This window comes from Scardinius erythrophthalmus (genome assembly GCF_964197995.2).
Source record: "Scardinius erythrophthalmus genome assembly, chromosome: 9".
Taxonomy (NCBI): Eukaryota; Metazoa; Chordata; class Actinopteri; order Cypriniformes; family Leuciscidae; genus Scardinius; species Scardinius erythrophthalmus.
This window is the reverse complement of record NC_138229.1, coordinates 46,340,806-46,365,428: the sequence shown is the minus strand read 5'-3', so window position 1 is coordinate 46,365,428 and position 24,623 is coordinate 46,340,806.

The following is a 24,623-nucleotide window of genomic DNA, read 5'->3' as shown; positions in this document are numbered from 1 at the left end:
CATACTTATCAGACCGTTACCATTTTGTCTGCGTAAATGGGGAAAAATCGAAGATAACGTCAGTAAACTACGGTGTACCGCAAGGATCTGTGTTAGGCCCTCTACTATTCTCAATATATATGCTGCCACTTGGTAATATTATAAGAAAACATGGAATTAATTTCCACTGTTATGCTGATGACACTCAATTATATATTTCATCACGACCAGATGAAAACGCTGTAGGATTGAGGGCGAAACAAACACAAATGAATCTTCCAGGTGAATTGTTCAAACATAATTTCTCACAGAACTGAACATTCCAGACACCAAATCACCAACCCCAGAGCCATAAAAGAAGGCTCCAGCCAGCCAGTCTCCGCTGACCAACGAAAACCCCCAGCTAAGAACTTTATGGCCATGCAAGCTTCAAAGAAGATGAGCCCAACTAAAGGAAGAACTGGTCAATGTGAGATAGCTTGGAAAAGAATGATTGGCTCAGAGATAGCACAATTCAGCCCGATCAAGATAACAGCAGGAGCTGCTCGAGCCCACAACATTCCAGACCCCTCCTCCTTAAGGACCTCTGATAGACCTCAGGGTGTAAAATCGTTTCAAACCACAGAACTGAGATTTTACCTATAACATACATACAATCATTCAAGAAAATTTTCAATGGACTTATAGATCAAGAATCATGCAACGACATGATTCTATATTGTTCCTACAATAGATGGGTGTATCTGATATGCTTAGATGCCATACAATTCATGTAATTGTTATAATTGTTAGATGTTTGAATGAAAATGTGTTGTGTTTCATATCAATATGATCGTATGTTCTTAATTCAAAGGATGGCTTGATTGAAATCTGTGGAAAATGTTTCGGATTCTTATAATAGTAATAATGTCTTAGCTGTGGCCTCTGTACTCTTTGCTAGAGCTTAGAGAGTAAGGAGAGCACAGATAAGCTTGATTTATGATAAGAAGTGAAGAGAACGCCACCTCCTAAACAAAGACAGTGTCTAATTGGTTAGAACTGATCCAGGAGGCTGGGCGGACATTTGAGTTTAAAATCTTAACACCAGAACAAAGTTTAGAGTTTTTAGTGCAGAACCAAAAATGCAGCGGGAGATGAAGATCTAAGACAGACCAGTAACCATGTAAAACGCTCAGACGAAATAACCCAAATCAAGATCTGAAGAACATGGGTTAAACAACTTCATTCAAGCCACCATCTACTCTTCTCAATTTCCTTTCTTTTCTTAGTTTCCTTTCTTTTCCGTTGTGAGTCTCGGTTCTAAGTTAAGTTTTGCGACAAGATTTCGAGCCACGTTTCTTCTGCAAAGCCAGCTTCAAACAAAGACTTTCATTCCGCCAGCACGCCACGTGACTGACCACGTGACCCAGACATCAGGCACGCGGAGACCAGCCAACGAATGGACCGGGAAAACCCTTTACACGCAACAAAAGGGAATCCCCAAAAGCAAAGACAAGCAAGTACTGCCTCCAGACTCTTAAACTGAACTGGTGTATTTGATACTGATTTAATAACCTAGGAAACGATAAAAGGGTTAAACTAATGATTGATGGTTCATTCAGGTTGTGTCTTATAAGTGCATAGAAACTTGGGATTACATCATCTCACTCTTAAACTCACTCTTAAAACTTAATCTTTCCTTACTCTCTTTCTTTCTGCAACGCGTATGAATGTGTGTGTCTGTGTTAGATATTAGTTTTATGTGTTAGAATAATCAATAAAGTCTTGTTTGTATTTTAAAGAGAAATATTACTTGTGTTATTGTGCTTACAAATTTAATGTCTTAAACTTCTGATCTAAGTTACCTTGCTAACTATATAGTGTTTCACTATAGTTCGGATATTTATATCCGTTGCAGAGTTGATAATTACAGCCAGTTCAAATGAACCGCGAACAAGTCATTTGCTCGGTTGTAATAAGTGACTCTTTTGAATTCCCTATAAATTAATTAATAATTCCTTTGAGCTAAATTGTAATCACTACAAATTACAAATATCCTACAACGCTAAATTATCTAAATTAACAGAGTGTGTTAAAGATATAAAATACTGGATGACATGTAATTTTCTGCTATTAAACGTATTACTTATTAGTCCAAAAAACTGCCCACAAAACCTCTTACAATACAACTTTAATTTAGAATGGTGTCCTGTTACTTTATCCTCTACAGTAAAAGACCTGGGTGTTATATTAGACCGCAACTTGTCTTTTGAAAATCATATTTCATATGTTACAAGAACAGCCTTTTTCCACCTTAGAAACATTGCTAAGCTACGTAACATGCTATCTGTTTCTGATGCAGAAAAGTTAGTTCATGCATTCATGACCTCGAGACTAGATTACTGTAATGCTTTATTAGCTGGTTGTCCTGCATCCTCAATAAACAAGCTACAGTTAGTCCAAAATGCCGCCGCTAGAGTTCTTACTAGATCAAGAAAATACGATCATATAACACCAATTCTGTCGTCTCTACATTGGTTACCTATAAAGTTCCGTATCAATTACAAGGTATTGCTACTGACCTATAAAGCCCTAAATGGTTTAGCTCCCGTGTATTTAACGGAACTTCTATCGCCCTACAATCCATCGCGCTCTTTAAGATCACTAAATTCGAGGCTTCTGGTCATTCCTAGGATATCTAAGTCCACTAAAGGAGGGAGAGCGTTTTCACATTTAGCTCCTAAACTGTGGAATGGCCTTCCTGATATTGTTCGAGGCTCAGACTCGCTGTCCCAGTTTAAAACTAGATTAAAGACGCATCTCTTCAGCCAAGCATTCACATAATACTTACATTTTATACTACAGTTGAATCAGATTGAATGCATTAATATTGCGAACAGCAGCTACGCTAATTATTTCCCATATGCTTTTCTGTTGTTATCTCGGGACGCTAGTCCCGAGGTAAATACAGATCGTCAGCTCCAGTTTGTATCCAGCCTCTCATGGAAACTACAGATTCTCCAACACCCGTGCAGAGACGACTCGGCGCCTGAGAAGAGACGACTCGACGCTGGCGATGTTTATGCCCTAAATCAATACATGATTAACTAACTGTATTTCTCTATGTACATTTCTGAAATGCACTTTCTGTAAAGCTGCTTTGAAACAATATGTATTGTGAAAAGCGCTATACAAATAAATTTGAATTGAATTGAATTGAACTTATTTTATTAACTAAATGTGTTAATTACCACAGTTGGTCAAAGTCATGTACTTCAACTTCCAGCTGTCTGCTTTAATTAATCATTAACTAATGATTTGCAAATGTATCATTATGTTATGACTTTACTTGTTGAGGCACATGACTATTAACTAATTTGTTAAGTAATATGCAATTTATGGGTTAACATGGCACCAAAATGGCATATTACTTAATAGTCATGTGCCTCAACAAGTAAAGTCATAACATGATACATTTGCTAATCATTAGTTAATGATTAATTAAAGCAGACAGCTGGAAGTTGAAGTACATGACTTTGACCAACTGTGGTAATTTACACTTTTAGTTAATAAAATAAGTTATTAAGTAATTAATGCATTATGACACATTTAATTAATAACAATTCATATATTACTTAATCTGTTAATCATTTAGAATCTTTATTAGTTGCTGATGCAGTAATCATTAATTAATGGTTTAGTTCTTCATGAGTCATACATTAACACATGATTATCTGTGCATTAGTTAAGCATGAATTAATTAGATTAGTTATAACCTCAGGTGGCGAAACGATTTTAAGATAGTGTTTCTCTTTTTCTGCATTCTGTTCTGCAATATATAAAAGCATTTATCTAACTTGGCGACATTACACATTGAATGAAGTGTCAGTAAAACTTAACTTTGTTTGTAGTGACTACTTTGACTTTCCTTTATGCCAGAAGGGAGGGGAGGAGGGAGGAGACGGGATGAGGAGGAGGGAGGGTCTAGCTAGCCTCCGTTTTATTTGACAACAATTCGAATGTCAACAAGAAGTTACGACTCCCGGGATCGCTTAGAGCACCTTTAACTGTGAAATACAATATTAAACATCCTGAACAAATCAGTCTGATTCACACAAACTCACACATGTGCACGCACACACTCACACTCACACACACACACACACACACACACACACCAACTGTGAAATACAATATTAAACATCCTGAACAAATCAGTCTGATTCACACAAACTCACACATGTGCACGCACACACTCACACTCACACACACACACACACACACACACACACACACACACCAACTGTGAAATACAATATTAAACATCCTGAACAAATCAGTCTGATTCACACAAACTCACACATGTGCACGCACACACTCACACTCACACACACACACACACACACACACACACACACACACACACCAACTGTGAAATACAATATTAAACATCCTGAACAAATCAGTCTGATTCACACAAACTCACACATGTGCACGCACACACTCACACTCACACACACACGCACACACACACCAACTGTGAAATACAATATTAAACATCCTGAACAAATCAGTCTGATTCACACAAACTCACATATGTGCACGCACACACTCACACTCACACACACACACACACACACACACACACACCAACTGTGAAATACAATATTAAACATCCTGAACAAATCAGTCTGATTCACACAAACTCACACATGTGCACGCACACACTCACACTCACACACACACACACACACACACCAACTGTGAAATACAATATTAAACATCATGAACAAATCAGTCTGATTCACACAAACTCACACATGTGCACGCACACACTCACACTCACACACACACACACACACACACACACCAACTGTGAAATACAATATTAAACATCATGAACAAATCAGTCTGATTCACACAAACTCACACATGTGCACGCACACACTCACACTCACACACACACACACACACCAACTGTGAAATACAATATTAAACATCATGAACAAATCAGTCTGATTCACACAAACTCACACAAACACACACACACACACACACACACAAACATACACACACACACACACACACACACACACACACACACACACACACCAACTGTGAGATACAATATTAAACATCCTGAGCAAATCAGTTTGATTCAAACAAACTCACACACAATCATTGTGGCGCCTTTTCGACATCTTGCATTCATCTGCACATTTCTGGGAGATGGCCTTCTTAATTATACTTGCTTCAATATTGAATTTATTTTTGATGTAGCCTGTAAGGAAAGAAATAAACAGAACATACGTGTGCTGCTCCTTTAAGAAAGTGTGCTGCTCCTTTAAGAAAGCAGGTAGAAGAATTACTCACCGTGCTGTTTGTCTCTTTAGACTTGCCGTAGTTCTCAATGCATGCAACAACCCTGAAGCACAGCTGAGCGGGACGGATTTGGGGTAGGGATGGGACGATTACCGGTTTCACGATAAACCACGATAAAATGTACTGACGGTTAGTAATATCGTTTAAAATTTAATTATCATTAAAACCGTGTTTGATTATCGTGATTTTATATCCTGTTCAGCCAGCAACAGTCTGACGCAGGCGCAAAGTCTCATAGAAGCTCGGCTCCGAAGTGAAAGACAATGTGTCTTTGAATCAGGTAGAATGCCCACCATCAACCTGTAACAATGCATTGTAACGAGCATTGCAGCTCTCAACTGCTGTTTTCACAGCACTGTTGTTTGTGTCTATGTGTGTGTGTCGGTTCGGTGGGCGTTTCCCCTGTGTGTGTGCATTCACACTGCGGCTACCCCTGGGTGCCTCAACACAAAGAGAGTTTTTCAAATCCTTTTTTATTTTCAACTAAAAGAGCAACACAAGCGTGACCCTGCGTCTTTTTCAAGATGTCATTCCGCTTGTGCGTTTCTGGGTGTGGTCGTTCCCTGGCGCCAGCAGATGGCCACAAGAGTTGCCTCTCGTGTTTGGGCATTCAGCACGCTGAGGCAGCTTTTGTGGATAGTTCATGTTCCCATTGTGGGAGTATGACTATCACAGCGTTAAGATCGAGACTCGCTTACCTCAAGGGAGGTGCAGTCCCCTCGCCTATGCCCCGATCTAGAGTCTATTCTGCCCCGCAGAATAGACCTACTTTGGCGCATGACCAGGGTGATCTGAGGATTACCGTGTGGGCTTCCCCGTCGAGTCATTCTCCGCGGGCCCCTCATGCCTCACATACGCTGCTGCCATTGGAGCCCCTTAGTGAACGTCTTAGTCCTTCCCCGGAACGGCCAACCATTTCCTTTGGGGCTCCAGCTGACGATCAGATGTCGATCGCAGCATCGGAGGGGGAGCTGTCCTCTGGAAATGACGACTCGGCTGCGTTGCCCCCCTCGGGGTGTGTAGCGTTGTCCAAGCCAGATCCAGAATGGACTGCTATGCTTTCCCGGGCCGCCGAGAAGGTCGGGCTTGCGTGGAATCCTCCACCATGTCCCGAACCTTCTCGGTTGGACGATTGGTTTCTCGGGGTGGGCCGTGCTGGTTCTCAGTGCGCCGCCCCGGTACCTTTCTTTCCGGAAGTGCATGAGGAGCTTTCTAGGACGTGGAAGGCACCGTATAGTGCCCGAAGCCGTTCTAGTGGCTCCTCACCCCTCGCCACCCTCGACGGCGGGGCAGCTAAGGGGTATGTGGATATCCCCCCAGTGGAGCGGGCCGTCGCGATGCAACTGTGTCCGGCGTCCGCTTCCTCTTGGCGGGGTAATCCACGCCTCCCGTCCAAGGCCTGTAAGTTTTCGTCCGGTCTAACGGCGAAGGCTTACAAGGCCTGTGGACAGGCTGCTTCCACCCTCCATGCCATGGCGCTCTTGCAGGTCCACCAGGCCCAGGCGCTCATGGACATGAACGAGGGTGGTTCTGACCCAGAGTTCCTCCGGGAGCTCCGTGTGGCAACCGACCTTGCCCTCCGGGCGACGAAGGAAACCGCACGTTCAGTCGGTCAGGCGATGTCCACCTTGGTGGTCCAGGAGCGCCACCTCTTGCTCAACCTGGCAGATATGAGGGACACCGATAAATATTGGTTCCTGGATGCCCCTCTTTCACAGGTTGGGTTGTTCGGCGACGCGGTTGAGAGCTTTGCCCAACAGTTCTCGGCCGCACAGAAGCAGACGGAGGCCATCCGACACATCCTGCCCCGGCGGACCGCTGCCGCTCCCACCCATCCGTCATCCGCAGACCCTCCGTCTACTCGTCGCCGAGGTCGGCCTTCTGCGGGCGTCCTCCGCCCATGCCAGGCCCCAGCAGCAGCAGCCATCATCCAGGCCTCAGCGCGGAGCAAGCCGCAGGAAGTCGACCCCGCCCGTCCAGGCCGCTGCCAAACCAGGAGGCAAGCGACGGTGCAAACGACCCTTAGACGGGCGGCCCAGAGGTGGATCAAGTTGCTCTTCAGGAGATGGCGAAGGCGCCACTCCTTCCCCCGGTGGAGGGCCGGGCGGAGAATCTTTTGTTTCCTTTCCTTTTTGTTCCACCCACATTTTCAAAAAAAGAGCAATTTCTGAAACCTCTGGGCCCCAAGAGGGCGCGCTTGGCAGTCGACGACGCCGCCATGCCTTGTCACTCCCGAGCCCCTCTTTCATCGCCAGCGAGCAGCAGTGGCTGTGTTCCGGACGTGCTGTCGCCTCCACACTCTCACTCTGCCCTTCAACGGAAGCAGGTATGTGCTGCACCACACACTCAGACCCCACTTCGGGCCGCTGTGCCGTCCGAGTCGGGTCCCTGCATTCCGCCGCGCTGCCCCACCCCGGGTACGTCTGTGGTGCCGTTAGTCCCGCTTGCTCGGTCTCTGGGAGCCTGGTTAACGCTTCCCAGCCCGTCTCGCTGGCTCATCCGTACCATCAGACTCGGCTATGCGATCCAGTTCGCCCGGCGTCCCCCTGCTTTCAAGGGCATTCTGTTCACCCGTGTTCTGGCAGACAGTGCCCCTGTGCTCAGGGCAGAGATCGCAGTCCTACTGGCGAAGGACGCGATCGAGCCGGTCCCTCCAGCCGATATGAAGACCGGCTTCTACAGCCCGTACTTCATTGTACCCAAGAAAGGTGGTGGGTTACGACCAATCTTGGACCTGCGCGTCCTGAACCGGTCCCTTCACAGGCTACCGTTCAAGATGCTTACGCAGAAACGCATTTTCAAATGCATCCGTCCCCAAGATTGGTTTGCAGCGATCGACCTGAAGGACGCGTACTTTCATGTCTCGATTCTCCCTCGACACAGACCGTTTCTCCGCTTTGCGTTCGAGGGACGGGCATATCAGTACAAGGTCTTACCCTTCGGGCTGGCCCTGTCGCCCCGCGTCTTCACTAAAGTCGCGGAGGCGGCCATTGCTCCCATGTGCGAGCGTGGTGTTCGCATCCTCAACTACCTCGACGACTGGCTTATTCTGGCCCAGTCGAGAGAGCAGTTGTGCGAACACATGGACATGGTGCTCAGTCACCTCAGCCACCTAGGGCTTCGGGTCAACTGGGAAAAGAGCAAACTCACCCCCGGGCAGAGGATCTCTTTTCTCGGTATGGAGTTGGACTCGGTCAACATGACAGCGCGCCTCACCGAGGCCCGTGTCCAGTCAGTGTTGAACTGTGTGAGTACGCTCAGACGCAGAACAGCGGCACCACTGAAACTTTTTCAGAGGCTCCTGGGGCATATGGCATCTGCAGCAGCGGTTACGCCGCTCGGATTGCTTCATATGAGGCCGCTCCAACACTGGCTTCACGATCGAGTCCCGAGATGGGCGTGGCAGAGCGGCTCGTGCCGGGTCCAAGTGACCCCGCACTGTCGCCAAACTCTCAGCTTGTGGTCGGACCCTTCGTTCCTGCGGGCAGGTGTTCCCCTGGAACAAGTGTCCAGACACTCTGTGGTCTCCACGGATGCCTCTACCACCGGCTGGGGGGCCACGTACAACGGGCATGCAGCTTCAGGTCTGTGGACGGGGCATCAAATGCATTGGCACATCAACTGCCTCGAGTTGTTAGCAGTACGTCTTGCTCTGAGCCGTTTCAAAACGCTGCTACTAGGCAAGCACGTACTGGTCCGTACGGACAGTACTGCGACTGTTGCGTACATCAACCGTCAGGGTGGTCTACGCTCCCGCCGCATGTCACAACACGCCCGCCATCCCCTCATCTGGAGTCAGAAGCATCTGAGGTCGCTTCGTGCCATTTACATTCCGGGCCTGCTCAACCGTGCAGCCGACGAGCTCTCACGGTAGCAGGTGCTACCAGGAGAATGGCGACTCCATTCCCAGGTGGTCCAGCTGATTTTCAGGCGCTTCGGGACCGCACAGGTAGATCTGTTTGCCGCCCCGGACACGTCTCACTGCCAGTTGTTCTATTCCCTGACCGAGGGGACCCTCGGCTCGGATGCTCTGGCACACAGCTGGCCCCGGGGCCTACGCAAGTATGCGTTTCCCCCAGTGAGCCTTCTTGCACAGACCTTGTGCAAAGTCAGGGAGGACGAGGAGCAGGTCTTGTTAGTCGCGCCGTATTGGCTCAACCGGACCTGGTTCCAGGAACTAGTGCTCCTCGCGACAGCCCCTCCCTGGTCCATCCCTCTGAGAGAGGACCTGCTCTCTCAGAGACGGGGCACCCTATGGCACCCGCGTCCAGACCTCTGGAAACTCCATGTCTGGTCCCTGGACGGGACGCGGAGGTTCTAAGTGACCTACCCCCTGCGGTAGTTGACACCATCACTTCCGCTAGAGCCCCCTCTACGAGGCGCCTCTATGCATTGAAGTGGAACCTGTTCGTTGACTGGTGCTCCTCTCATGAGGAGAACCCCCGATCTTGCTCGATCAGAGCTGTGCTTTCCTTCCTGCAAGAAGGGCTGGAGCGAAGGCTGTCTCCCTCCACCCTTAAAGTGTATGTTGCCGCTATTGCCGCACGTCACGATGCTGTTGATGGTAAGTCTTTGGGAAAGCATGACCTGATCGTCAGGTTCCTGAGGGGAGCGAGGAGACTGAATCCTCCTCGCCCACTCTCTATACCCTCTTGGGACTTGTCTCTGGTCCTTTCGGCACTTCAGAGACCACCCTTTGAGCCTCTGCAATCAGCTGAGTTAAAAATTCTGTCCTGTAAGACAGTACTCCTGGTTGCATTGGCCTCTATCAAGAGGGTAGGGGACCTGCATGCATTTTCGGTCGACGAATCGTGCCTAGAATTCGGCCCGGATAACTCTCACGTCATCCTGAGACCCCGGCCCGGATACGTGCCCAAGGTTCCTACCACTCCCTTCCGGGACCAGGTAGTGAACCTGCAAGCGTTGTCTTCGGAGGAGGCAGACCCAGCCCTGGCTTTTCTCTGTCCCGTTCGCGCTCTGCGTCTGTACGTGGACAGAACGCAAAGCCTTAGGACCTCAGATCAGCTCTTCGTCTGTTACTGAGGCCAGCAGAAAGGGAAGGCTGTCTCCAAGCAGAGGATGGCCCACTGGATAGTGGATGCCATCGCCTTGGCTTACGAAGCTCAAGGCGTGCCCTGCCCGCCTGGGTTGAAAGCCCACTCCACTAGGAGTGTCGCTTCTTCCTGGGCGCTGGCTCACGGCGCCTCGCTGACAGACATCTGTAGAGCTGCGGGCTGGGCGACACCTAACACGTTCGCTAGGTTTTATAGCTTACGTGTTGAGCCGGTTTCTTCCTGTGTGCTCGCTTCTACTAGCCGGTAACACCGAAGTTCCCGCTCTAGTGTCGGCTTGCTGCGCCACTCCCTTCCTAGGAACGGATACGTGCGCTTTTTACTCCATTCGAGTTCCCCACTGGCGAACCCTGTGAGTTCCTCCGCACCCCTTCGGCAGTCGGACGTTGCGGAGCGTCCGACGCCAGGCCTAGTGCTCGTATGCTTGTGTAACTTGTGCTAGGCTGGGTTCCATATGTAGTGATCCCTGCGGCGATCCCATATGTGTATTCCTCCACGACCAGCTCCCTGCGGTGAGCCCGTGTCTTCCCTCGGCAGAGTCTGCTCTGCCGTCACTGTCGGTGTAGTCTCCCCCTTCGGCTGGAGCCACCCCAGTGACATTCCATATGTCGCACTGCCCCTTCGGCCAGTCCATATGTGTATTCTCCACATGTTACCTCCCTTCGGGCAGGATGTGGCTCCGCAGCGTTCTTTCCCCTGGAAAGGTACGCTTTCCCAGTGTTATCCAAGAGTTCCGCTGTGTGGGGTATAATGGAACAGCAGTTGAACTCCCTCTACGCAGGTCTTCCGCCCCAGCAGTTGGGGGTCTGAGAGTCTTGCGTAGGGCGCTGGATGTGGCAACAACCGTGGCGTTTTCCATGGGATCCCAATTACGTCGTCACATCGACGTTACGTCGAACGTGAGCGACTGAAAGGGAACGTCTCGGTTACTAACGTAACCCTCGTTCCCTGAAGGAGGGAACGGGAGACGTAACGTCCCGTCGCCACCGTTGCTGACCATCGCTGCATGGCCGTCACAAATCTCGGCTCCTCAGCGAAAAACAATGTGTGCGTGCGCCCGCTTCCTGTTTATACCCGCGCTGCGGGGCGGGGGCGCGTGACACGATTCAAGCACGCCAACGTTCATTGGCTCGTTCTGTAGACACTCGAAGTTGATAGGGCTCCCTGAAGTGATCCCAATTACGTCGTCACGTCGACGTTACGTCTCCCGTTCCCTCCTTCAGGGAACGAGGGTTACATTAGTAACCGAGACGTTTTTTTAAGGTTAAATAATAGTATTTGTACAGTGGCCTACCCTACATAGGCTACAGTAGACCTGTACTGAATTCTTTTTTATAGCATAGGCTAGTCTCTTAATCTTGTCTTGCAAATAGATGCTCATTTTGATCATTATTTTATTGTCTTATTCTCCCATAATTTCATGTATATTTTATTAATATTTTTCCAAATCTCCATTGCTGCACATTCAGGGCTTTGTGTGTGTGTGTGTGCGCGCGCGCGATGACGCAGATTCAAATTCGCCGCCATTGCGTTTCCGCTGTTTAGTCCCGCCCACAACGAGCTGATCAGTCCAAGTATAGGTCTCTGCGGAACAACAAGAAGGTGTTTCCCAATTATTGGGTGTTTTCAAACCGGTCTAGGCATTTTCCAACCATCCAATCAAAACCGTACGGAAGCCCTTTCAGAAGCGGAAATGCGTTATTATTATTTCTCGTTTTTTTCTTGATTTTTACTATTATGTCGATATCGCGACAACATTTATGTCAAAATAAAATATGTGTATAAAATACAGGCTACAGTACCTATTTTCTTTAAAAAAAAAAAGTGTTACATTAAACTACTGAGAGATCTTTAATATGGAATTCTTTCATAAACCAAATTTCCCGTTCTTATAAGATACAGATCTTGTATATATAGCCTGTGAGTGTGTATTATATTTTATAATATTCTCTCCTACCTGCATGCAATGTTTCCCTAAATGTAAACCTTAAAAACCTTATGTAGGTTAGGCGACCTTGAGTGTCCAGAAAGGCGCCAAATAAATAAAATGTATTATTATTATTATTATTATTATTAAAAGCTAAAAGTATTAAAAATTACTTTATTACTCAACTATTTATAATTACATTAGTTTTATTTTAGTTTTGTGTGTGTGTTAACAACACAACATAAATCAAGTTGTAACGGTGATTAAACATCTGCACTCAATAAATGAAGTCAATGTCATTCTTTTCACTCAAACACCCTTCCTTTCTGTGACATTTAGGTTTATTAGAGATAACTCTTGATTCATAAAACTCAATTGCTCTGTTTGCGCTCTGTTAAACACATACGGTAAACAGAGTTTTATTAAAGATGTATTGATGTTTCGTTGATGCTTCTGCTGACGTTCTGTATCAGCAGGACTTTATCATACGATGGAGAGGAGGGTTGTATAAAGCACGGTTTATTCTCATTAATTCCCCCGATAGACTGACAGATCAACAACATCAAGTAGTTTAATGTCATAGTCTTGCTTGTGTTCCTAATGCATATACATTATACTCTTTTACCAAATAACTACTATTCACGCTATTATTCACAGCACTTGAATATTGTTAGTTTAACTTCTATTGTTCTCCTCATTTGTAAATCGCTTTGGATTAAAGTATCTGCTAAATGATTCAATGTAAATGTATTAAAAAGATGGTTAACTCAAAAATGATAATTGACATAATGTACATATGCCCTCATGTCGACCAAAAGCTGGATAACTTTCTTTCTTCTGTGGAACATAAAAGACAATATTTAGAGATTTCTTTGTCCATACATTAGAAGTCAGTGGACATTTTCGGGTGAACTATCCCTAAAAAGACTTGATTTAAAGTGCACAGAATATATTAGAAGAGTACTAAGTTTATATACAAATATTAACCAGAGCTTGCATGGAAATCAGAAGAGAGTTATTTGTAATATTGTTCTGTCTTTATAGAAGTGTTTCATATCGAGTCAGAGACTGTCCTGTATTCTCTCGTTTCTATCATTAATATAATTAAAGCGCTCTCAGTTCTCCTGTATGTGTTTCTGTCTGTGATTATTTGACCAATAACAGCTGAGTTGAACTGAGAAGGTCCACTTCCAAAAGAAAGAATCCACTTGCTCGTATGACTTTAATGCAAAGACTCCACATGGAAAGAACTCTCGCTCCGCTACAGTATAAGCCTTATTCCGCCTCTCCCACTGTTAATACTTCACTCTTACGCATTTTCTCATCCGACGTCCGCTAAACACGGCACATCCGGTAGCTAGTTCAGTAGTTAGAAGATTGTTTATAGCTAGCCAAAACTTTAGCGAAATGACAAATAATGTCCATCCATCCATCCATCTTATTCCGCTTATCCGGGCCCGGGTCGCGGGGGCAGCAGTCTAAGCAGGGATGCCCAGGCCTCCCTCTCCCTGGACACTTCCTCCAGCTCTTCCGTGGGGACACAGAGGCGTTCCCAGGCCAGCCGGGAGACATAGTCCCTCCAGCGTGTCCTAGGTCTTCCCCGGGCTCTCCTCCCAGTGGAACGCACCCGGATACCTTCCCGGGAAGGCGTCCAGGAGGCATCCGGAACAGATGCCCGAGCCACCTCAGCTGACCCCTCTCGATGTGGAGGAGCAGCGGCTCTACTCTGAGCTCCTCCCGAGTGACCGAGCTTCTCACCCTATCTCTAAGGGAGTGCCCAGCCACCCTGCGGAGAAAGCTCATTTCGGCCGCCTGTATCCGGGATCTTGTCCTTTCGGTCATGACTCACAGCTCATGACCATAGGTGAGAGTAGGAACGTAGATTGACCGGTAAATCGAGAGCTTCACCTTGCGGCTCAGCTCTTTCTTCACCACGACAGACCGGTACATTGACCGCATTACTGCAGAAGCTACACCGATCCGTCTGTCAATGTCCCGTTCCATCCTTCCCTCACTCGTGAATAAAACCCCAAGATACTTGAACTCCAACCTGAAGCGGGCAAGCCACCCTTTTCCGACTGAGGACCATGGCCTTGGAACTTTTCTAAAGTTACCAGCCAATCAGAATATCCACTAGCCAAATTGTTTCCGGTGAAAATAATAGAAATTTTTAGTGCCACTGAATGCATTTGATAATTGTATTAGAATTGCTGGCATGAAAAACACAAAGTACAATACAACAAAATATAGACAGAAAGTGCAAACATTTAATTTCAAGTTTGGGATCTATCTATCTTTCATTTGAATCGCATGTCTTCAGAGCTCTTCTTCTTCTTCTTCAGAGGTGCCATCAGAGTCACAAAGTCAGGCCTGCGTGAGCGCAAACTGTCAGCATGCCAGATGTCAATGGCTTTGGTTGGATCAAAGTCTTTGATGTCAGGTGAGCACAACTGGGTTTTAAGAAGGTCAGAGAGGGTCTCACCTTTTAGGCATGAGCGCCAGTCACTCTTTACCTGCTTCATAGCACTGAACCCTCTTTCACAGTCAGCTGTAGTTGCAGGGATGGTGAGGAGAGCATCAAAAAGATCAAGGACATCAGGACACCGATGGCGCAGCATTCTGTTCACAGTAGGCCAGGTCTTCTCAAAGGTTCCTGTAGCAGGGTGAGACAGACAATATGCATTATGCATTTGCAAACAATTATACATTTTCAAATGCAACTTTAGTTGTTAAAAGATGGCATTCAAATTTAGATTGTGCCTTTAACAAATGATATTTACTCTGATTCCTGATCAACAAAATAAAACTGTCTTACAATATTAGACATTTCTATAGAGCTTGGGAACTTTTCAAGCACTTGTTTAAAAATGCTGCTGATAAGGTACATCAGTATGCATTTTTTTTCCTCAAACATCATTCTCCAAGTACCTTGGCTGAATCCTGCTGTGTACAGTTCAGTCTTGAGAATTGTCCATTGATCAGGGATCAACTCCACATCCACTCCAGCAGACAGTAAATGAGGTCGGAAGTGGACTTCCGGGTGTGCTCATGGAGTAGTCAGTCGCATTGAAACCTCTCTCCCACTTTAACCTTGAAAATCCCGTTTGAAAATCCCGTTTGAACTCGCTATACTGTTTGTTATTTTTAACAAAATAATATATGAGAGGGAGAAGGAGCACATTAGGTCACAATAGATCGATAAAAATGCCCAAAGCTCAGGATAAAAGTGCCTCAGCCGCAAAAGCTAACACCCAACCAGACTAAGCTAGCAACATCACGGCTGGCAGGGGAACGGGGAGCCCCGGGATAAGCATGGACACTGCTGGGGTACTTAAGGCAATAGAGGACTTAAAATCTGATCTAAAAGGAGACAATGCAAAGCTCAAACAGGATATTGGCCAACTGGGACAAGAAATCAACGGTAAACTGGACAATATTGCAACCGACGTACAAGGCCTATCACAGCGGATGGACGAGGCGGAGGCCCACGTGAACCAGGTGGAGGGCTGGGCAGAGGAGGCGACTAAGGCGCTGTGCACCTGCCTCGAACAGCAGAGGAAACTTCAGATCATAGTGTTTGACTTAGAATCACGATCCAGAAGAAACAACATACGTGTCTTTGGGGTGCCAGAAGGACAAGAAGGGGACTCTGTAACGCAGTTTATTGAGAAGATTTTGCAGAGCCAGCTACAACTACCAGAGGATTTTAACCTTAAAATACAACACGCACATCGGGCTCTTGCAAGTAAACCCCCGCCTGGAGCATCACGAGGGCTGGAATTGTCAATTTTCTGGAGTTTTCTACGAAAGAAATTATCTTGAGGGAAGTGTGGATAAAAGGCAAGATACAGGTGGGCACCGCATTTATTCATTTCAACCATGATTACGCACCCGAGATTGTTAAGAGGCGCAGAGAATACAACGCCATTAAAAAAACACTCAAGGACAAAGGCATACGTTTCCAAAGCCGTTTACTAACATGATCCACTGGGAGACTGGCGTGCGCACAAACTCCAGCACTCGGGAAGCCTAGAAGGAGCTGAAGAGATGCGGATTTCAACTGGAGGAGCCAGTTACAGCCGACAGAGGGAACAGCGCAGAGTCTCGTCTTCGGGAGCTATTGGGCTGGCAGCCAGCGAACAGCAGCGGCCGTCATGGCGCTCAGAGCGAAGGCCAAGTTGCAAGAATTACAGAGGGAGCAATCTGATTAAAAAGGAGCAGGGCATCACGCTACAACACGAGGGCCAGTGCTTGATTATCTACTATGTGGGAGAGGTCACACTTTATCATCTACGTTGGACTAATAAGATGGACGCGTTTTTACATCCAGACACATCTACTGTCTTTTTCGGGCCCTCTCGTCCAAAGAGAATTAACCCTCAACCTGCCAACGGGGTTACAGGAGAGGAGGAAGAATCCTCTTTTCGTTTGGAAGTCAGTTCATTAACCCTCTGGGGACCACAAACGCGCCCGCGCGTTTTGCTCGTTTTTTTTTTTAGCAATGAAAATAAACACTAAATGCTCTGTTAATTTTGATCTTTCATTTTCGTGTAATACATCAATCGATCCTGTTCAGTTTCTATTTTTTTTCTGTATACTCACAATAAAAATAAAGTGTTTTGCTTTTTGACAAATAAAGAAAAATTTACATGATGAGATTTCTGCCTTCTCTCTGTCAGTAAACTCCCATTTGAAACGCGTTCGGAAATGATCTATAACTCCGCGAAAATTCAGTCAAACAGGCAAACAGACCCACGGGCATAAAGCTTGAGATCGCATCTTTTAAATGAAGTCATTTATATAAAAAACAAATATTATCAGCTTCTGTAATCTGTATAAAAAGAGAGCAGCTCCTGTCAAGCTCATTACGAGCTAATTCACTGTAATGTGACCACTCCCCGGAGAGCGCGTGCTATTCAAACGCAAATTCTGAGAACTATTTCAGAGCTGTGAAACGCCCACATCAGCTGTAAACAAAGCGCGTCGCGACTCCTCGCGAGTGAGACATTATAGCCTACCTTATGGAGAAAAGATTCCTCATAACAGTGCTGATGAGAAGCAATATCTCCTGAAATGAGGAGCAGATTCCGCTGAGGAGTGAGGTAGGCTGTTTTCTTTTCTCACGTGTGGAATAACGTTAGTGTAGGCCTATGTAAACCGCAAAAAGATGAATCCCATTTCTATAATATGACTCGCCTTTCTGTGAGATGAATGAAGGGGACATATTTGTAAAGACTGTTTGCCTAAATATGAATCGTGCGTCTGTGTGTGAAAGAATAAACTGCTTTGCTATAGCCTACTGAGATGAGTAAAAATCAACTGGAATATGTTGAAATAAAATGTATTTGTATAAGCAACATATTAAACCGCAAACAAAATACTATTTTTGTCAAAAATAAATTCATAGACTAAGATGTTAGATGTTCCAATGTTGGCTATATTCAAACTAATGAATACATATGATAAAATGTAGGCCTATAATCTTTTTTCTTTTTCTTTTTTACGAAGAAAGAGTACACTTGAAATATTGTTGAAATTGTAATTATTGTTGTAATTGTAACATTTTTAATAAAATAGCAAAACATATTTACAAGAGAGATGTAAGCAAAATCTTAAATGGTCAATATAAGTCTTCTTCTAAATACATCTTTTGTCCTTGCATTGTGGCTCAGTCAGTGTCACACCTGAATGAATGGCTAATTATGCAGAGTGGGTGGGACATTGTAATCTAAGGTGTAAACTGCTCCTCCCCCTCGCATATTGGCTTTCCAAGCAAAACCTGTTTTACACCATTTAAATCAATGTATTTTTTTTTGTGAACGATAAAGCAAGACTATTTTCACATAATTTTGAAGCTAGAACTCAAAGGGACAACATCCATTAGTCAAAAGTCTTGTGGACACATATTTAATATGTGTTTTGTGGTCTTAATTCAGCAACTTTCATTTTTATTTTTTCCAATAACCACGCATAAACATTATTCTCTTAAAAATACAAACATCTACATACACGTTGATCGCATATTATGGTAGCCCTGTTTGTGCTATATAGAGTGAATTTACACCTTTGCCATTAACATGTTTATAAATAACTGAAAAAAGCACAAATGTCAAGGCATGTCAGAACATCTCAAGGACCCCAAAAACAGCTTGGTCCGCAGAGGGTTAAGGTTCATTTTTGTTATTGTTCAATGTGTGTTTTTAGGGGTCGCTAAATCATGTAAGGGCTTTTGCTATTATAACAGTGTCATATGATTTAAAAATTGCTTCTTTGAATGTAAATGTCTTGAGTAGTCCAGTGAAAAGAAAAAGGGTTCTAGCTAAATTGAGAAAAGATGGGATACAAGTGGGATATGTCTAAGCAAGAACATGATAAATTTAAAACATTAGGGTACTCAAATACATTTCATAGCTGGTGTAAAACTAGTAGGAAAAGGGGGGTGGCTACTCTTATTTCCAACTCTCTAAACTTTGAATTAATTTCTGAAAAGATTGATAAAGAAGGCAGGTTTATTATTATAAAAGGGAGAATTGTTAATGCATGATGCAGATGTGGGAATTTCTCATTTATTCTGCAGACTCATTAATTTTCAGGATCATTTCAGCCATTGAGATTGTAATCATGATCTTAACTCTGTTTGCGTTGTGTGCTCTTATCAAATCTAATCGCTCCACTCCAGTGTTTGTTATTCATTTGATTCTTTCAGATCTCATTCAGATCATTTGTAGATTAACGGCCACATTCACATGGTCAGATGATGCCTATATTGCATATTGGTATAGTTTGATTGTGGGTGTGTATTTTATGGCATGTGTTGCTTTTGAACGATATCTTCTGGCTGACTGTGTATTGTACATGTTCTTGAGGCCTGATGTTGGAGGGTTAATGAAGTCTGTTCTCTGCTGTTGTAGAACTGACACACATCAGAGTTCGACACACAGCCGGGACGAACACTCTCGAGACAGTAGTGCAGCGTTTGCCTGCTGTGTTTCAATGCAAAAGCCTGCGTCTCATTCACAGACCGCCTGCAGTTCAGTTTAAACATCTGCACTCAATAAATGAAGTCAATGTCATTCTTTTCACTGCACACACCCTTCCTTTCTGTGACATTTAGGGTTATTAGAGAGAACTCTTGATTCATAAAACTCAAAACTCAATTGCTCTGTTTGCGCTCCATTAAACACATACGGTAAACAGAGTTTTATTAAAGATGTATTGATGTGCCGTTGATGCTTCTGCTGGCGTTCTGTATCAGCAGGACTTTATCATACGATGGAGAGGAGGGTTGTATAAAGCACGGTTTATTCTCATTAATTCCCCCGATAGACTGACAGATCAACAACATCAAGTAGTTTAATGTCATAGTCTTGCTTGTGTTCCTAGTGCATGTACATTATACTCTTTTATCAAATAACTACTATTCACGCTATTATTCACAGCACTTGAATATTGTTAGTTTAACTTCTATTGTTCTCCTCATTTGTAAATCGCTTTGGATTAAAGCGTCTGCTAAATGATTCAATGTAAATGTATTAAAAAGATGGTTCACTCAAAAATGATAATTGACATAATGTACATATGCCCTCATGTCGACCAAAAGCTGGAGAACTTTCTTTCTTCTGTGGAACATAAAAGACAATATTTAGAGATTTCTTTGTCCATACATTAGAACAGTTTCGGGTGAACTATCTCTAAAAAGACTTGATTTAAAGTGCACAGAATATATTAGAAGAGTACTAAGTTTATATACAAATATTAACCAGAGCTTGCATGGAAATCAGAAGAGAGTTATTTGTAATATTGTTGTGTCTTTATAGAAGTGTTTCATATCGAGTCAGAGACTGTCCTGTATTCTCTCTTCTATCATTAATATAATTAAAGAGCTCTCAGTTCTCCTGTATGTGTTTCTGTCTGTGATTATTTGACAAATAACAGCTGAGTTGAACTGAGAAGGTCCACTTCCAGAAGAGAGAATCCACTTGCTAGAATGACTTTAATGCAGAGACTCCACATGGAAAGAGCTCTCGCTCCGCTACAGTATAAGCATTATTCCGCCTCTCCCACTGTTAACCCTCTGGGGACCAAAAACGCGCCGGCGCGTTTTGCTCGTTTTTTTTTTTAGCAGTGAAAAATAAACACAAAATGCTCTGTTAATTTTGATCTTTAATTTTCGTGTTATACATCAATCGATCCTGTTCAGTTTCTATTTTTTTTCTGTATACTCACAATAAAAATAAAGTGTTTTGCTTTTTGACAAATAAAGAAACTTTAACATGATGCGATGTCTGCCTTCTCTCCGTATGTAAACTCCCATTTGAAACGCGTTCGAAAATGATCTATAACTCCGCGAAAATTCAGTCAAACAGGCAAACAGACCCACGGGCATAAAGCTTGAGATCGCATCTGTTAAATGAAGTCATTTATATAAAAAACAAATATTATCAGCTTCTGTAATCTGTATAAAAAGAGAGCGATTCCAGTCGAGCTCATTACGAGCTCATTGACTTTAATTCGTTCACGCCTACTCACGGAGCGCGCTATTCACAAGATAATGTGCTAAGCCATCTATGCAAAACAGGTAAACGCCCCCAAGCAAAAGCATTAAACGCTTCAAGTTTCATCATTTCATCACCTGCGCGTTGGGAAGATGACACGGTACACCGGTGCGGAAGCCCTTCAGTTCGTCCTGGATACTAGCGACGAAGAGTCCAGATTTTCATCAGAAGAGGAGCGCGACTACTCTGATGACGACCGTTTGTATTTTGAAGAGCGACTTGATCCAGCCGTGGATAGAATTTCGGATGAGTAAGTATTTATTCTTACTTGCATTAATTGACAAGCTATTCAAAACATGAGCTTACATATTATACTGGGTGGACTTGCCATCCAGAGTACTGACATTTTATATCTACCTATTCAACACGATCTAATGAAAGTGCATATCTATACCATGAATTTAATATCTCGTACCATTTCAACGTTAAAAATGTTTTGTTTTGTTTTTTTGTGTACATATGCTACACCCCTTGGTTAGGAAATTTGTATTTGTATGTGTAGCCTAAATGATATGTTTAGATCATTATGTATGAAAGATAGAATTTAGAAATTATTTTAGAAAGTAGGTGTTTAGATTATATTTTGACTATATAAATGCTGCCTCGTTATCATTAACGATGCATGCTCGCAAATATCAGTTGTAAATGTGTGTAAATGTGCTGAAATGTGTAAATATACCCAGTTAATGAAGTGCACAAATGTGTTAGGCTAATGTTTGCGGTGTGCCTCTCCGGTAATGGCCCATTAACACGCATATAGGCTTATTGCACGCGTCTAAAATTATTTACATCAGTAATTCATTATAGACTAATGCTACTATAGTTATATTTATGTAATAATATTCTTCAACTTTTTTAAAAGGAATGTAGCTTCATCACTACCTCCGCCTGCAACTCGGAGTGCGCTTAGCAACACAGTCAGAAATCAGAAAGAGTAAGTACATATTTACCCACTATTTTACAGGTGTTAGTTCAATTTTGTTTATACTTAGTGTTAATAATATGAGCCTGTATGACTTTATTATTTATTTTTGGAGATTGGTTGATGTTACATATGTTTTGTAACTTTTTTTAAAAGGAATGTAGCTTGTTCACTCTCGCCTTCCACTGCAACGAGGACACGCAGCAACAAAAATCAAAAAGAGTAAGTACATATTTACCTACTATTTTACAGATGTTAGTTACATTTTGTTTATATACTTATACTGATGATACAAATGTAGCCTATATGTGCCTGTGTGGCTTTGCAACAAATGTGTTGTTATGCATGCACAATATAACAATTATTGATTGGTAATGTTAATATAAAAGGTCACATATATGTAATATATGGTTACATTTGATTTGCTTAGAGCCCGCATCAACGGGGCATAAGCATTTACTGTGAGATACCTGCCTTTACTTTTGTTTTTACAAAATTACAATAAAACAGATTGAAAAACAAAACATTTGAATCTCCTCATTCTTTGTTCAGGCTGCCTCACTGATGGCCCATTAACACTTGGGGGAGCGTCTATGTCACACCTCTGGTCTGAATCTCATTAATATTGATGACCCATTACCACTCCCACGCATAAACCTCTTCTGACAAAAAAACTGTTTTACAATGTTTAAATCAATGTAGTGTTTCATGTGAACAATCAGGCAGGATGATTTTCATATAATTTTGAAGCTAGAACTCAAAGGGACAACATCAATTAGTCAAAAGTCTTGTGGACACATATTTATTATGTGTTTTGTGTTCTTAAATCAGCAACTTTCATTTTATTTTTTTCCAATAACCACGCATAAACATTATTCTCTTAAAAATACAAACATCTACATGCACGTTGCTCGCATATTATGGTAGCCCTGTTTGTGCTATATAGAGTGAATTTACACCTTTGCCATTAACATGTTTATAAATAACTGAAAAAAGCACAAATATCAAGGCATGTCAGAACATCTCAAGGACCCCAAAAACAGCTTGGTCCCCAGAGGGTTAATAAAATTTAACAATTATCAAACAGTTTTATAAATGTTTGCCCACACGGAAAGAACCTATATGTGGATATATGCACATATATGAAACCTATATGCAGCATATATGTTGTATATATGCAGCATATATGCACATATATGCTGCATATATACAGCATATATGCACATATATGATAATATATATGCTGCATATATGCGTATATATACCACATATAGGCAAAACTGAGGTGCATATATGCACATATATGATAATATATATGCTGCATACATGCGTATATATGCCACATATAGGCAAAACTGAGGTGCATATATGTGCATATACAGGCCATATAGGGCTCCTGTATTGCTTCTTTATATCCACATATAAGCCCTATATGTACATACAAGATATGCCTCCTATATAGCTCATGGCAGGATGGTCATTTTGTAGCTCATATCTCACTTTGGCAACTGTCATACATGATGCCTAGCTCTGATAGGCACTATCAATTCGAGAAGATCAAAAAGATACATTTTTTTCTGTTCATTTTTTTGTCTTATTTATGTTCTTGTACTATTTGATTGTTGTTAAGTAAATAAATAATGTATATTTCTACATTTTGGGCTTTTATTTATGTTGCCTACACTGTAAAAAAAAAGTGTAATTTTACAGGTAATGGTCTGTATTTTTTTCTTTTTTACAGGATTTTATTATTTTGTCATTATACAGTGAATGCCTGTTATTTTACAGATATTTGCTGTAATTTAAGGTCCACTATTAAATTTACAGGTAATTGCTTGTATTTTGGTTTTACATCAATTTTACATTTTTTTAAAAGGAACTTATCTGTATTTTTACAAAGTAATATTTCTGTGAAATTAGAAAACAAAGAAAAGGTGTGTAACTGCAGAAATCTGCATCTATTCAATATGTTGTCTTGTCCTTACAGATTATTAAGCATGTGTGGGTTAAAGTGAGTTACACATAGGCTACAGTACGCCTGTATTGAATTCTTTTTTAATTGCATATAGGCTATAGTCTTTTAATCTTGTCTTGCAAATAGATGCTCATTTTGATCATTATTTCATTGTCTTATTCTCCCATAATTTCATGTATATTTTATTAATATTTTCCAGATCTCCGTTGCTGCACATTCAGGGCTTTGTGTGTGTGTGTGCGCACGCAATGACGCAGTTTCAAATTCGCCGCCATTACGTTTACGCTGTTTAGTCCCGCCCACAACGGTTAGTTGTTGACCAGTCGACTTTGTTTGGATCTGTATCAAGGGCAAGCGGGAGATTTGAATTCAGTCTACTCTTGTGAAGTGGATTGTGAGATTAACAGTGGTTCAAAGCAATCGTATTCGTCGAGAGCAGCCGTGAGCAGGATGCCTGTTGTTGTCAGTCAGCGTTTGATCACTGATAATAGATCAGTGGTTTGGATTCTTCGGGAATAACGCCCTTTTCAGTGAGCCTGGTTCGTCACAGCGGACATCATGCCAACCGATCACCGGCTGCAGGTAAGAGTCTACATGTGAACGATATTTTATATTACATTTGTGTTACGTTTACGTTACAGTTTTCAAGCTAACGTTAGCATTTTTAAATGATGTTCAGTTAACTGGCGAGAGCTGGAGGCAAAACACTGAAAATGTACGTTAGCATGCATCATTACATTTTCCATCTGTTTTAAGAAAGATATCCCACACCTCAAAAGACCTAAAACAAGCTTTCGTAGACATGTTATACATATCAAAGTCCGTTTAATTG